Here is a 14,405-nt window from a genome sequence, read left to right as displayed (position 1 = left end):
GATCTCTTTTCTACACGCGTCCGATTTGTGTGGGGTCATGCGCCTCGCCCCCTCCCTGTGTGGTACCGCGTTTTCCTCAAGTTCTATTTCATGCTCAACGAAATTGCAACACCCGATATCCGCCTTATGCCTCGAAAAAACATCCTCGTTCCGCTCTAGTACGTCCTTGATGGCTTCGAGCTGTTCATCTTTCAGTTTGCCCCTCAAATGTTCAATCTCCGGCAGAACCGGTTTTTCATTTTGCATTTCATCTAGTGTGGGTCGCTCTGGAAAGTTCGAACAGCTCGAAAGACCATCATCCGTTTCTGACTTAAGTGATTTAATAAGACCTGAAGAATCTTTTATTTTCTGCAATCGTCTCAAGATACAAATTTTGTCCCTGTGATTGGGACAATCAACAACTTCATTTTGTTTTGAGTTCTCAATTGTTTCATATCGAGTTTTAACCGGTAAAGCATATCCCAGTTTCCTCCCTCTCTGTATCGTGATCGGTATATCAAGGGTATTCAACAAGACACTGACGCAGAGGCCGCTCTTCGTTATCGAAAATGATCTTCCTAAAACAGCAGCACTTTGACTATTAGGATTCGGAACTATGCACACTTGCTTGTTGTCACTTAGTTCATTGTAATTTTTCATCCTCAAACTTACGATTGCCGCTTCATTAGCTTTTAGCCTCACCCTCCTACTCAAGAATACCGGTGCTTTGTTTTCATTTACCATTATTAAATTTACCGGTTTGATTGCGTACCTCCTATCCGGGTTCCGTATCCTGAACATTGCGTTATTTAAATCAATCGTTACGTCGAAACTCCTGATGAAGTCTCTGCCCAAAATGAATTGGTCAGGTTCATCTAGGTTTTCTACCACGATAAAGCTCATCCACAGGTTACGTTCCCCCAAATTGAGGGCTATTATCGGCGTCCTGCCCAGCACCCGTAGGGCCCCTTTGTTTGCAGCTGACAGCCGTATTCTCGAGTCTATCAAGTCACCTTTGTCAAAGCCCATCTTCTCCCAAGTTTCGATTGGTATAACGCTCAAGACTGCTCCCGTGTCAAGCAACCCACGCAACTGAGTCTTTTTGCCACTTATGTCCAGCACGTGCCCTGTCACATCTGCCTCCGTCCCGATGTGCATTGCATCTTCCTCAAGCATGGCGCAGTGTCCAACCGATCTCACTTTCAATTCTTCTTTCCCTACGTAGATTTGTCCAGTTAGGTCTTCGTCACATGTTATCATCGTCTTGGTATAGATGTTAATCCCATCTATATTTAGCATCACCTCGTGTGGACCGTAAGCTTCAGTATATCTGCTATCAACACGTACCGTCTTGCTGCCCCCTCTCATGAGTAGTGCTCTCAGTGCTCTAGAAGTCGTTTGTGGGCTTATACCACTCAAATAGTCTGCATACACGTCAATGTGCATTATCGTCTGGTCGCTCGGCTCGCTCAAGTTTCTGGTTACCTCGTGGCCGCCCACTGTGATTATCGACATTATCCTTGCCCCGATTTTCGATATGCCAAAAGGTTTACCTGTCACCATTTTCACAGTCTTGCAATTCCCGGTCTTTGTTGAGCCTGGTACAGCCTCTGGTATTTGTTTCGATCCAGTTAATGCTTCGTTAAAATTCTGTCTTTCTATCTCCAGCTTTAGTCGTTGCTCTATTTCTTTCGCAGCCAGATCCTGTTTCACTTTGGCAATTGCTTCCGTCGCCGCTTTCTCATAATTTATCTCTAGAGAGTTCCCTGCCGCGGATTCTATGGCATCATTAACATGTGATACAGCTTTCACTGTCTTCGTCGGCAATTCCGTGCTTGGTGCTCCTAAGTTCCTCGATTCAAATTCGTTTTGCCTGTTCCGCTGATTCTGCACCGCCGCTAATGCCAACTTATGTTTAGGGTGACTCTGGTCCTTGACCGCTTCCCAGAACAAGGGACAATCCATTCGGAAGTGCCCCTCCTGGTTACAGAAGAAGCATCTTGCGCCTATCTTGATGATTAAGCCACTATAGTACTCGTGTTCCTCCATCTGGCTCATGTCCTCCTCATCTGGTGCATATCCTAGACTCTTCATGCCTTGTTTGTATGTTGTGCAGTCAGCCACGTGGTGATCCGCCGACCCGCAGTTCGCGCATGATCTGCGCTTGTCCATGTCATCTCTAGGTTTGTACCATGACGACCTCTGCGGTTGATTTCCCCCTTGTGTGTTCCTGTTTTCTGAATACGAGAATTTCTTGGGTTTCATCAGCATGTATTCCCTTGATTTCTGTCTCATTTCTTCTGGGGTTGGTGCGCTGTCTTTCGACAATGTGTAGTATGTTGCTAACATTGTCCTTAAGTCGTCACTTTTTACCCCATCAATGAACTTCGAGGCAATGCTAAAGTTTCTTCTGTTTGTCGACTCCTCTGGGTCACTCCTTCTTCTCAAGCTCTCGAGATCATCTAGGAACCGATCTATTGACTCGTCGTCCCTCTGCCTTCTCTTTTCAAATCGCATCATCGCTTGGTGACCCTTCATGCCTGACCCGAATCGATTCAGCAATATCTCGAAGATCTTGTCCGCGGTATCGCGTTCTTCTTCTTTCTTCGCAACCACGCATTTTAATGCTGTGCCTTCTAAATTGCTGAGTATGGCTGTGCATGCTTGTCTTTCATCGTTCAAGTTGTCTTGCTCTAGATGTAATCTCATCACTTCCACCCACGTGTCAATGCATCCATCTGAGTCGTCTTTGAATTCTTTTGGCTTCTTGAATGTTTTTCTTGATTTCCCATCTCTCCTATCGCTCGAGTTAGTGTTCCTCGTGGCGAAGGCCTCTAGAGTCCTGTTCATCATCTCCCAAGTGTTTGCCCATGTCATAGCATCCGGACCTGCGTTGCTGTTAGCTGTTGAGTCCCCCGGACCAGTCGTTGTACTTGACATTCCATTCTTCATGATTGTTTTAGCAGCTATTGGTGCTATGCTCACCGTATCCCGGGTTAAGGGCAACGGTGTCGATTGCCATTTGTTCCTTTGTGGTTCCACAAAGTCAACTCTGGTGCCTTGCGCGCGATCCGCTGCCGGTCTTTCTTGTGAGGTAGAATTACTCAAGATTGCATCCAATTTCGCCTGTATTGCACACGAACTCTCGGCCTGATTTTCGCTCATTGTGTCCATTCTCTTTTCCAGGCTACCTAATTGGCTGTTGACATCATCATATCGGTTTTTTAACTGTTGCAAATCTTTTTTGATGTTCTTATCTCGTTCTTCATTGGTGGTTTCTACATTATCTGACATTTCCTTGAGTCTCTCTTCTGTTGCCTTGGCCAGGTTAAAATAACTATCCAGATACTCGTTTTTGTTGTATCTTAATTCTTTTCTTATCACTTCTCTGTCCTCTTCGCTGTGCTTCAGCTTTTTGTCGATCTGATTCAGTTTCGCCATCAAGTCACCTAGCTCAAGAGTAGCCTCTTCATGGTCAGCTGTCGGTTTTTCTTCGGCCGTCGCTTCTGCTCTAGTTTGTCCCTCTCTCGGATTGGCTTCTGTCGTCTTCGTGCTCACTGTTCCAAATGTTCGTGCTCTTTCAGCTTTTGGTTCTTCAGTCACGTTCTCTTTCGTTTTTATTCCGACCATCATCGCCAACCTTTCTGTAAAAGATGTCTTTTTTACTTGAGAGTCTTCTTTCACCGTTTCTTCGGTGTTGCCTATTGCATCTTCCACGTTGTCTATTGGTGAGAATTCTATGGGTTTCGAGTTTGGTTCTTCTGCATTGGGCATTGGAGTTGACTCCGTCGCTATTTTCCTTGTTTCATCAACACTTTGATCAGGTGTCTCTAGATCAATCTCGATGGTGGGTTCTACTCGTTCCCCTTCCATGCCCTCTCTTGCTCTGTTCTCCGCTGTACTCCTTGTGCTGACCATGTTAACTGAAAAGTTCTTCTTTGTTATCTTTGGGCCCATTGATGTTGTTTTGCGTAGCGACGAATTATACTTTGCTTCGGTAGGTCTTTTTTCAGCTACCGGTACCCTGCTCCGCCTCATTATTTCTATTTACAATTGCTTTTATTTACAATTTTACTATATACACAATCCTATCCTAAGAATAAAATCTTTCGGGAAGGAAGAAAAAAATATATACAACGTGGTGAAAACCTTATTTCAGTTCTCTTTATTAACTTTTCGAGAAACTTTCCTTATTTGTGGTCTCAACCGTACCTGGTTCCAATTAGTCTTGTTCTATCTTAATTCTGTCTTAAAACACTTCTTGTAATTTTTCTTCAATTTTTTACACTGTCCCAAGACTTCCAATTGCCGTCCCTACTCTTCTTTGTACCGTCCCAGGCTTCTTTCTCCTGTCCCAAGACTGTTCGGTACCGTCCCAGTACTTTCCGGCCGTGTCCCAAGACTCTTGTCCAAGACTACTGTCCCAAGGCTAGTGTCCCAAGACTACTGTCCCAAGACTACTGTCCCAAGATTAGTGTCCCAAGACTAGTGTCCCAAGACTAGTGTCCCAAGACTAGTGTCCCAAGACTAGTGTCCCAAGACTACTGTCCCAAGACTACTGTCCCAAGACTAGTGTCCCAAGACCCTGTCCCAAGACCCTGTCCCAAGACCCTGTCCCAAGACCCTTGTCCCAAGACCCTGTCCCAAGACCTTGTCCCAAGACCCCGTCCCAAGACCTTGTCCCAAGACCCTGTCCCAAGACCCTGTCCCAAGACCTTGTCCCAAGACCCTGTCCCAAGACCCTTGTCCCAAGACCTTGTCCCAAGACCCCGTCCCAAGACCTTGTCCCAAGACCCTGTCCCAAGACCCTGTCCCAAGACCCTTGTCCCAAGACCTTGTCCCAAGACCTTGTCCCAAGACCCTGTCCCAAGACCCTTGTCCCAAGACCCTGTCCCAAGACCCTGTCCCAAGACCACTGTCCCAAGACTGTACTGTCCCAAGACTGTCCCCAGACTGCTCTGTCCTAAGACTTCTTCGGCACTGTCCCAAGACTGTTGACAAGTGTCTGGGTGGTGGGACTTCTTCCCTCTTCGTTATGGGGACTTCTTGATTCGCCGTACCTTGTACCACCACTCAAGCTCTAGTAAAATTTTCCCAAAATCCTCTCTTAAAAACCAAATGCTGACCCCCCTTTTTCTTATTTCTCTTTTTGGCTACCTCTATTTCAATGTTCCAAGTAACTTGAGACCAAAACCTGTGCGCAGGTATCATGTGATCACCTGTTCGTACAAAATTTTAACACAAATCCTCACCAAAATGCAACAAAAATCTAAGCAAGAAAAAGTAATAAAAACAGAAAGATGAGCCCACCTAAAATTCAAAGGTGACAAATGTCTACCTTCTATCGAAAAAAATGTCTTGTACCTAATTGCCACGCGTTTCCTTCCCCCCTGCTAGCGATCTTATGGGGTATTACAAAAACTGTCTATGTCCCTTCCCCCCTACCAATCCGACCAGGGTACCTTCCTTAACTCGAGTTCAAATTTCGATATCCACCTAATATTACCAACGCGTGTTAATTTCTAATGTAACTAAGTCAACGATGTCGACTAATTAGTTACTCTAATTTCCCCCTTTTTGCAATTTACAACCGCCAACCTCTAACTTAACCAGCCCCCCTTCTAACCTCCCCCCTTTTTAGCCCCCCTTCTTAAGCCTAAAATTACCTTAAGCGCCGGGTGCTAAACCTCTCAAGAGAAAACCGTAGACCTGTCTCCAGGCCTGCTCAAGTAAAAACGTTCCTCAAAACCGGGGGATGTCGCTTATCCTATTTTACACTTATCTCCTATAATGTAATGTGGATTTTAACGATACCCGTTCTGCCCAACTTGAGAACTCGAGAATTGCCAAATCCTTCTTGGCTGCTTTCCCACTCGACTGGTCACCTGTTCCAGTCCAGTCTCCTATTGGTTCAGCTCAAGTGTCCCTGAACCACTTTCCCACTCGGCTGGTCACCTCTTCCAGTCAAGTCTCCTATTGGTTCAGCTAAGTTCCAAGCTATCTGAAAACCCTTGACAACGCCCCCCTTCGGGCACTTTATTCAGTTTACTGGTTTAAATTGCTAGTTTGATCGAAACGATCGAACTTGTAAAACAGTATGGGTATACTATTTAGTTAATATAAAGGTTTGATCCAACTAATCTGGTGTCAAAGTCACTGTCTTTTTTCGTTTTATGGTTTTTGTTCCTTTTTCTATTCTTTTTTGGTTTTTTTTTTGCTTTTTGTCTTTTTGCTCGTGTTTTTGTCCCCCTAGTTGCCCCCCTTACTCGGTTAGCTAAGCCTCGTTCGGAGAGCGTACCAGGAAATTTTCTCGAGTTTTCTTAAAAAGCTATCACGGTACAACCGGAAGGTTTGCACGTTCCTGTCGAACCGTACCGCCGGTACTCTAGAATGGGCATTCAGCCCGAAGCTGTCTCAAGTGGGTTCGACTCCGTAGTTTTGATGTCGTAAACACCCAGGAGCGCCATAAAAAGACTATGTAACATTCGTCTACTGCAGTCACACATGAGGCTTAAGAAAAATAGGCCCTATAACCACTGGCTCAAGGGTCAGGGACACCATCTCTTGTGTTTTTCTACCTCAAGAACGGTCGGAGCCAGTTCGGTTCGTTTGTGACATGAGACTACGACCCGTTACAGCTTAAAGGCTACTACTAAAATATCCCCCCACTCTAGAATTAGAACGTCCCCATACTTAGGTCTCTAGATACCCAAAATACATGAACGCCGTTAAAAACCGGGTTGGAACAATCCGTTAAGTTACTTTTTATTAGACAGTGGAACTTTGATCCATTTCAGATGGATCAACCTAAAACTCGCCTTACCTCAACATAACAATTATAAAACACACTCTAGGAATTTAAATTAGTACTCACATTGTAGCACGCTCAAGAAAGGAAAGTACTTCAGTCGGTAATTAACTCAAGAATTAACTAAGATAACTAGATGAGTTCAATGTTTATCAGTTTTAATGGCAGAGATAAGTTTGAACTCTAGAATGTTGTTTCTCGTGAACCATTGGGACACTCAAGCTGTCCACCTTTCCACCGAAGGTTCACTCTAGTCCAGTTCAAATAATAATCCAATCGAGTAATGACAATCCAGTTCTCGGGAATACGCTTGTCTCTGTTTCAGATGGGACAGCTCTACTCTTGTTCTATTGTGACAGAAATTGCGAATAGCAATTTCCCACCGTTTTATTTAGCAACTTTCCCGCGATTGTTACTCGATTGTTCTGACTTCTCTTTTCTGATTTTCAGTTATCGCGAGAAAATCGTGCATGACAGGTTCCATTCGAAATTTTGAAAAATTAAATTTCACTCCAAAATCAAGTGTTTTTTGCTTCTCTCAAGGTCAAACTTCCGAATATGACCGACTGGCACATACTCCCCGGACTCGAGATCGATGTCCTCATCGCGTGCTGTCTTCTGCCAGTGAGTCCCAGAAAACCGAGTGTTACTCAAGATACAGTGCCAGTGGTCATTTACAGAAGTTTGCAGCAGACTTAAGCTTATCTACACCCCAAAATTCACAGCCATGTAAAATTTTCACACTATCGCTAAACAGCAATCAAAATCTGCACACACCTGCACCCTTGAATTCTTGCTTTCCAAGCCAATCATTTAAAATTTCTTTTGTCCTATTCAATCAGGAAATTGTCATGCAGTATTTTGATTTACATAATAAATATAGTATATTAATAACAATATTTGCTTTGTTAAAACTTCTTTTTCGTGAATCCAAGTTTCACCCGGATCCACGCTCAAGCCCCCCTTTCCCTCTCAAGACTCAAGATCCATTCGAGCCACCTGCTCATCTCGAACTCTTCGCCTTGGAGGTACTGCACCCTGAAGTACTAGATACGGCAAACTGTCTCAATAGTTCCTCTTCATCATCGGAGCTAATCACAATCTCCTCCCAAGCCTTCAGCTGCTCGTAGGATCGCATCCATTCTCTTTGCTCTTGCAACCTCTTTGCTTGGTTGGGTAGTGCCTTCACCCTAGATTCCCGGTTCAAACAAAAGGAGTTGTGCAGGCTCAAGCTCACGTTCTTCGCCAGGTCCTCCTCTAGTATCGATTCCCTCGCCTTGGTATTGTCTCTAGACATTTTACCCACTCTCTTCCATCCTGTCGTGATTGCATTACGATGGGTTAACAGGGGTCTCTTGAAAGCTTCCGGCCCAATCTCGGCCTGGAACTGTCGATACTCCTTTCGATGTTTTCTCATGTGATCTTTCGTTGTCATGTACAACCAGGACGTCAGCGTCGCCCGAAACCATGGGAAGTACCTCCCATACATGTTTTTATGGCGCTCCTGGGTGTTATTCTTTTTAAACATCATGACCGGCAGAACCGTTAACGAGCACTCCGCGCCGAGCGGATGCTCACATTAACGCCCTTAATAGGCCTAATCCGCCGGGGCGGAGGGGGAGTTCGGAAGCCGGAAGCCTTCCGGATTACCGTGAATAGCTTTTTAAACTAGTTAAGACCGAAAATTCACGAATCAGGAAGGGTGGGGGGATCGGCCATTCCCTCGTTCCCTGAGAGGTTTGTGACCAAAAACACTTAAAGATATACATAAAACCAAACAAAAAGTAGTATAGTACCCAAGCAAAACAAAAAACATAAAAAAAAACCGAAAAAACCAAAAACAGTAAAAAAGTAAAAAATCAGTAGAAATCATCCACCCAGACAAAATGTGATCCGACCCTCCCGTTTGTTGTTGATAGATATATTGTTGTTACAGGCATTTATATCAGTCAGGATCGTTACGACCAATTTTGTGGCCCGTTTGTGAGGCTTGTACCATAGGGTTATTTGAGCATTTAAGCACGTTAATGATAAATTGCGCTCAATCCGGAAGGGTCAGCTGATTTGCGCTCAATCCGGAGGGGTCTTGGGAGAAGACTGATCCGGCAAGCAGTACAAGGAACAAGAAGAAGGGGCTCAACGACAACAACAATCGACTGTTGGGTATCGTTAACGAGCCTTGTATCCCTTTTGGTACAAAAATTAAGATAGTAATCTGTGGGGGGCTCGACAGTGCTGCACTGTAGTGACCCTTCACCGAACTGCGAATATCCGAGTGAAGCACCTTAATTCGGATATTAAACAAACCCGGAGGGGTATAGTATTACTAATATTATTACTTATATAGCCTATATTAATACTCCTATACCGTTTTTCAGTGAAAACACAGAAAGCAGACCGGTTTTTAGGGTCAAAATAGCGATATTTTGATCCCCCCACAAGTCGCAATTTTTTAGATATCGATATTTTTTGAAGCGGAAAAAAGCGCTGAAGTGGTGTGTTACATCGTAACTGCACTACCATAATAGATAGAACCGGTTAAGTTTAGTTCGGAAGTGGTTGGAACTATTTTGGCACCGAAAACCGAATTTTCGCGTTTTTTGATAGTACGAAACACTATAAAATCAGAAAATTTTTTGAAATTTTTGAGTTAGAACAGTAAAAAAAGTTGTTCGGACAACGTACACTAGTGAATCTACAAGTTTTAAAACCCGCTACCCGAAAGCTTTCAGGGTTGCAGAGAAATCGAACTTAACGTGTTTGATTTGGTGGATTCATCAATCCGGAGGGGTCCAGGTAGCATAGTTCTTCGCAAACTTTTTCTACTAAGGCGTTTTAGATCGGGTCTTTTGCATTGAACTAGAAGAGTATAGGCCTTGTGAGCTCGGATCAATAATTTTTAGGTCGAAAAGAACAGAATTGCGTAAAAAGTTAGGCTGAACCTATAAGAGAGAAATTTTTTGACTTGAGAAAAAAGACGTTTTGGTTAATAACTTTGGAACTACTGGACATATCCAATTGATCTTGTCACCAATAGATCAAAAATTAGCTGAGCTTACTGATAGGGACAAAAGTTTTTCGAAAAAGTAAGCGTGAAAAGTTTTTGAGATTGTTTTTAGCAAATTCACCAATTTGGGAGGGGTAGACCCTTCACGTTTTATAAATTTTTATTAGGAAAGCCCGTACATCCCTACCAAAAGGTAACAGCGGTTGAATAGAGTAACTTTAGGCTGTTCTAGACGAAAAGGGAAGGCTAAAGGCACAGGAAAACCTTAATCGAGCCGAAGTTAGGCTAGCGATAAGACCCTTCACCGTTAGCGTGAATTGTCAAATAAGGGGTTTAACTTCAATCCGGAAGGGTCTAGGAAAGAATCACATACCGTTCCTAGTTAATTTAAAAACAAAATCGCATCAGAGAACGTATCCGGAGGGGGAGGGGTATAGGTTGAAAGAAGGAAATCTCCGAAAAGCTATTATTACAAACCAGAGGGCTCCCAATCCGGAGGGGTCTTATATTTGCTAAATCGGAGGGCTCCCAATCCGGAGGGGTCTTATATTTGCCAATCCGGAGGGGTCTTATATTTGCTAATTCGGAGGGGTCCCAATCTGGAGGGGTCTTATATCTACTAATTCAGAGGGGTCCCAATCCGGAGGGCTCTAAATTTTGTTAGTCCGGAAGGGTCCTGTATAAATTTTTTTTTTTTCCTTTCTCTTTCAGAATCCGGAGGGGTATTATTTTATTAAAGGACTTAGATAAACGGAAGAAAGACTAAACTGAGAGGTATTAGGTTATTAGCAGACGGGCTAGAAATCAGTGACTGCACTGGTAACTTGCCTTTCAATAAAAACCAGACCAAAACAAAACAGGTCCGAACTCGGATATTCGCGACACTAAGTCTAAACTAAAGAGAGCGTAATTCATTGGTGTGGATTGACACCCAATACGTTTTTTTGAAACGTGACTGCCCTGAGGATTTTAGTAGGTCTAGCTCGGGCAGTCCGAAGGCAGATAGGTAACACAGTACTCGGTGGGTGCAATAGACGCCTTCAAAGTTTTAGTTGAAAATTACTGCCTTCAAAGTTTTGTCTGTTTGGTGCAGCACCAAGCAGGGAAAATTTTTTCTTCAAAATATAAGTTCGACTATTGTACTGCGACCAACTAAAAGTACAATACACATACGTTTTTTTATAGAGATATTCATATTCTGTCATTATATATATTTTTTTGTTTTTGATTTTAAATCAACATAATTTGTGCTTGATTGGGTAGTGAGTACACTATCATTTAAATTGACTGATAACATCATTTTGTGCTAGTTCTCAAATCTTACGACCGATAATCGGTTAGTGTGAATAAATTATATACAAAACAATACTCTGATAACATACAGGGATTCGTGGTCACTATTTAATAGAATCTTGTGAAATTTATTGTGTTGTGTCATTATTATTGGTAGTCAAACTATAAAGTCACTAGCAATCGAATTAAGTGTATAGGCATTAACAAGTGACAAATTGAGAATGAGTCTAGACAAGTCAAGGATACCTAAACGAGGTAATAGCTCTAGGAATTTCATACCTAAAAAACAAAGAAGAACAATGACCGATCCTTTTCTGGATTGGATTAAACGAGCCCGGACCGACAAAGGGGAGACGGTTTCATGCAGAATGGTTGAAACAAGGAGTCAGAAGACGTCAGAAGAGCGAAAAGAACTGTTAGAAGTGGAGGTCAATACGGACCATGCCATGAACGACAACCAGGAAGTACATGGACTGGAAGGGAGAGGCAGAATGCTGGCGAGTGAATCTACTCCGGTGGAACAAGGCCATGATTTTGCCACTTCCACCGGAACATTGGTTCGAGAGGAGATGTCGGAACTGTCCGACATCTCAACTGAAAAAGAGGCAACTAGAAAATCTCCAACAGACAACACTATGATGGCAGGCGGAACTGAGAAACAAACAACGTCATCATCGTTCTCAGAAAGAATGAGGAACACCTTAGGAAACATCATTCCATTCACCATGGGAGGGGGCGCAGGAAATGAAGGTGAATCCCAGGAGGAGGAGGACGAAGAAGAGCAAGTGGATTTTGGATCTCAAGGCAGCCTCAATAGTTCGACCCAGGAGAATGAGGCATACGTCGAAAAAGAGACTGGAAACATGGAAAAATTTGGTGTGGTGAGAACGATAAGCAAGGAGATAAACACACCGGGCCAGTCGAGAGGCTTCGCGATTATGACAAATTCAGAGCTGCAAACTGGGGTGAGTAGAAACAGAGGGCTAGGCAATGCATTGGCGGATCCCGATGTGGATAATGAAAAGACGTCGAGGCAGAGAGTCAAGGCCCGAATCTCGACCAGCACGAAGCTACCTGGGACCAACAGGGTTACACCGCCAATAGTGACGCCACTCGTGGATAACGGGGCAGCACTAGAAGACGCCTTGAACAACATAGTAGACAGTTTAGGAGAACAAAATGAACAGATGTCCATAAGAATGAGTGAGCTAGAAAGAGCAGTTCACATTGAAAGAGAAAGTCTGCGGGAAGAAATAAACCGCAATAGACAAGAAGTTGGTAGGAGCGAAAAACGCTTGAAAGAAAGAACGGACGAGCTCTTGACACAAAGATAGACGCGATGATGGAGAGGCGAACTCAGGCTATCATGGATAGGTTGGACGGGCTACTAGGCAGCAAAAGTGGACCAAAAGAAGGGGAACCGAACTCGGGAGGTCCCAGCAGGTAGCCGAAGGTGAACTTCAATGACCATCAAAGGAGGAGGACATATGGATCCACTAGAGGTAGAGGCAGTTCATCAGGCTATGCCACAAGGGATAATAGAGCATGGGGCCCGAACAGAAGAGCAAGTTCATCGGGGAACAGACAGACCTCCAACGAACGACCGACGCAAGGCACACATGCGACTGGGAGAAGTGATTCCGGTAACAGGAGACATGCGAGCCCAGGGAGGAGTCATGTGGGCCAAGGTGGAAACTCTTACGGCAATTCGGATTGCAGGAATGCACCAAATACAGAGCCTTTGACAAGGTGTGAGGACACTCAGGCGGGACACTCAAGGGATGCTACGGCAATGGCCACAGCCTTTGAACCCCTAAACAGGTCCTTGGAGACATTCCTTACAAGGTTATCCAGAACCAATGAACGCAGTGAGAAGTCCAGAAGAGTCTTTAAGAAACCAAGATGCTATAAAGATGAATCTGATGGCTGTATTGATACCTGGATAGAGGTAATGAAACTGCATTTCGAGGAAGAGGACTTTTCGGAGAGACAGGAATGCAGTGCGCTTACCAGTAACTTGGAAGGGACAGCCCTGAACTGTGTCATGGCAAAGAAGCAATATCAGCGTGACACAGCCGAGAAAATCTTCGAAATCTTGTTAAACCGTTTTGGATCAGGGGTGCAGTGAAGCGAGAAACGGAGGCAAAGGAAAGACGAAACGATAGATAAGTTTCTCGACGACTTGGAAATGCTAAGAAGACGCAGCCAACCGGATGAGTCAAACCGGAGAATGAACCTGGCAGTAGCCTCAAAATTCATCGATGGTGTGATGAATTATGAACTTCGAACAATGCTAGAAACGCATTACACACCACTATCAACCAATGCGCCAACACCAGAGGAGTTGAGGCTCAAGTCAAAAGAGGACCTTTTGTAGAAACCTCCTTCGAGATCTTGATACTACAAGAGCAACTATGGCATTTTTAACAACGGACCAGCAAACCAAGGGAACAACTGGTACAAACCGAGAGATGATATCGACAAGAGACGCTCTTCTGCCAATTGCAGTTCAACGGACCATCATGTGTCAGCATGTCCAACTTACAAACAAGGCATGAAAGCAATAGGCTTTAGCCTCGAGGACGAAGAGGCGTCAGAAGTTGACCATGAGGATTTCATGAGAGGAGTAATTGCGAAATTCGGCCCGAGGTGTTTCTTTTGCAACTTGGCAGATCAATTTAAATCAGATTGCCACAATTCTGGGATGCAGTTGCAGACATCAAGCATCCAAGGCATGAGGAAGCTTTATCAGGAGTGAAAGCCAGCAAGGCTCGCCTGTTGAGTGAGGCGGAGGCGCGCAGAAAAGACAAACCGCAAGAGCTGGCGACGAAGAAAATGCAAGCGGTAACTGAAGAGACATGTGAACCAGAACCAGTGACTGCGGCCGATGACTTCAAGATTGATTATAGGGCAGCCGCAAGGGATGCTCTAAATAGAGTGCAGCAGGAACTGGTGACGAAAGAGATCGAACAAAAAGTGAAAATTGAACTGGAAAATGAGAAACTTCAGGAAAAACTGAATACCTTCGAAGCAACGGAGGTTGAGGAGACCAAAGCACCAAGCAGTTTGAGCATGAAACTTAATGTGATCTCCGGTCAGAGGTTCGGCATGGTGCCACAAGGAAGCAAGATACAGTCGATAATTTCAGTGGCTGGACACCAGGTAATTAGGAATCTGAGTGAACCATCCGAGTTCACTTTGATGCATTTGGACACATATGCAGATTATCTGAGACAGGTGGAGCCGCGCACTGAATCGAGAGCTGTGCGAGCACTACTAACAACGGGTGGCCCTCGCATGAAGAAACTTCATGGACGC

General features: G+C 44.3%; 2 protein-coding genes across 3 annotated transcripts in view; both read right to left on the bottom strand.

Moving 5' to 3' along the window:
• LOC134845453 (phospholipase DDHD1-like) overlaps window positions 1-327 on the bottom strand; it is a 332,903-nt gene extending 332,576 nt beyond the window's left edge. For both annotated transcript variants that reach the window (XM_063862341.1, XM_063862342.1), the window contains exon 1: window positions 318-327. The gene's annotated coding sequence lies outside the window, so the exon portion shown is untranslated. The remainder of the gene's footprint in view (window positions 1-317) is intronic.
• LOC134845457 (U2 small nuclear ribonucleoprotein A'-like) overlaps window positions 1-14,405 on the bottom strand; it is a 361,634-nt gene that overhangs the window by 20,812 nt on the left and 326,417 nt on the right. The gene's annotated exons all lie outside the window — the stretch shown is intronic.

This window comes from Symsagittifera roscoffensis, chromosome 5, assembly GCF_963678635.1.
Source record: "Symsagittifera roscoffensis chromosome 5, txSymRosc1.1, whole genome shotgun sequence".
Lineage (NCBI taxonomy): Eukaryota > Metazoa > Xenacoelomorpha > Acoela > Convolutidae > Symsagittifera > Symsagittifera roscoffensis.
This window is presented reverse-complemented; position numbering and strand designations above follow the sequence as displayed.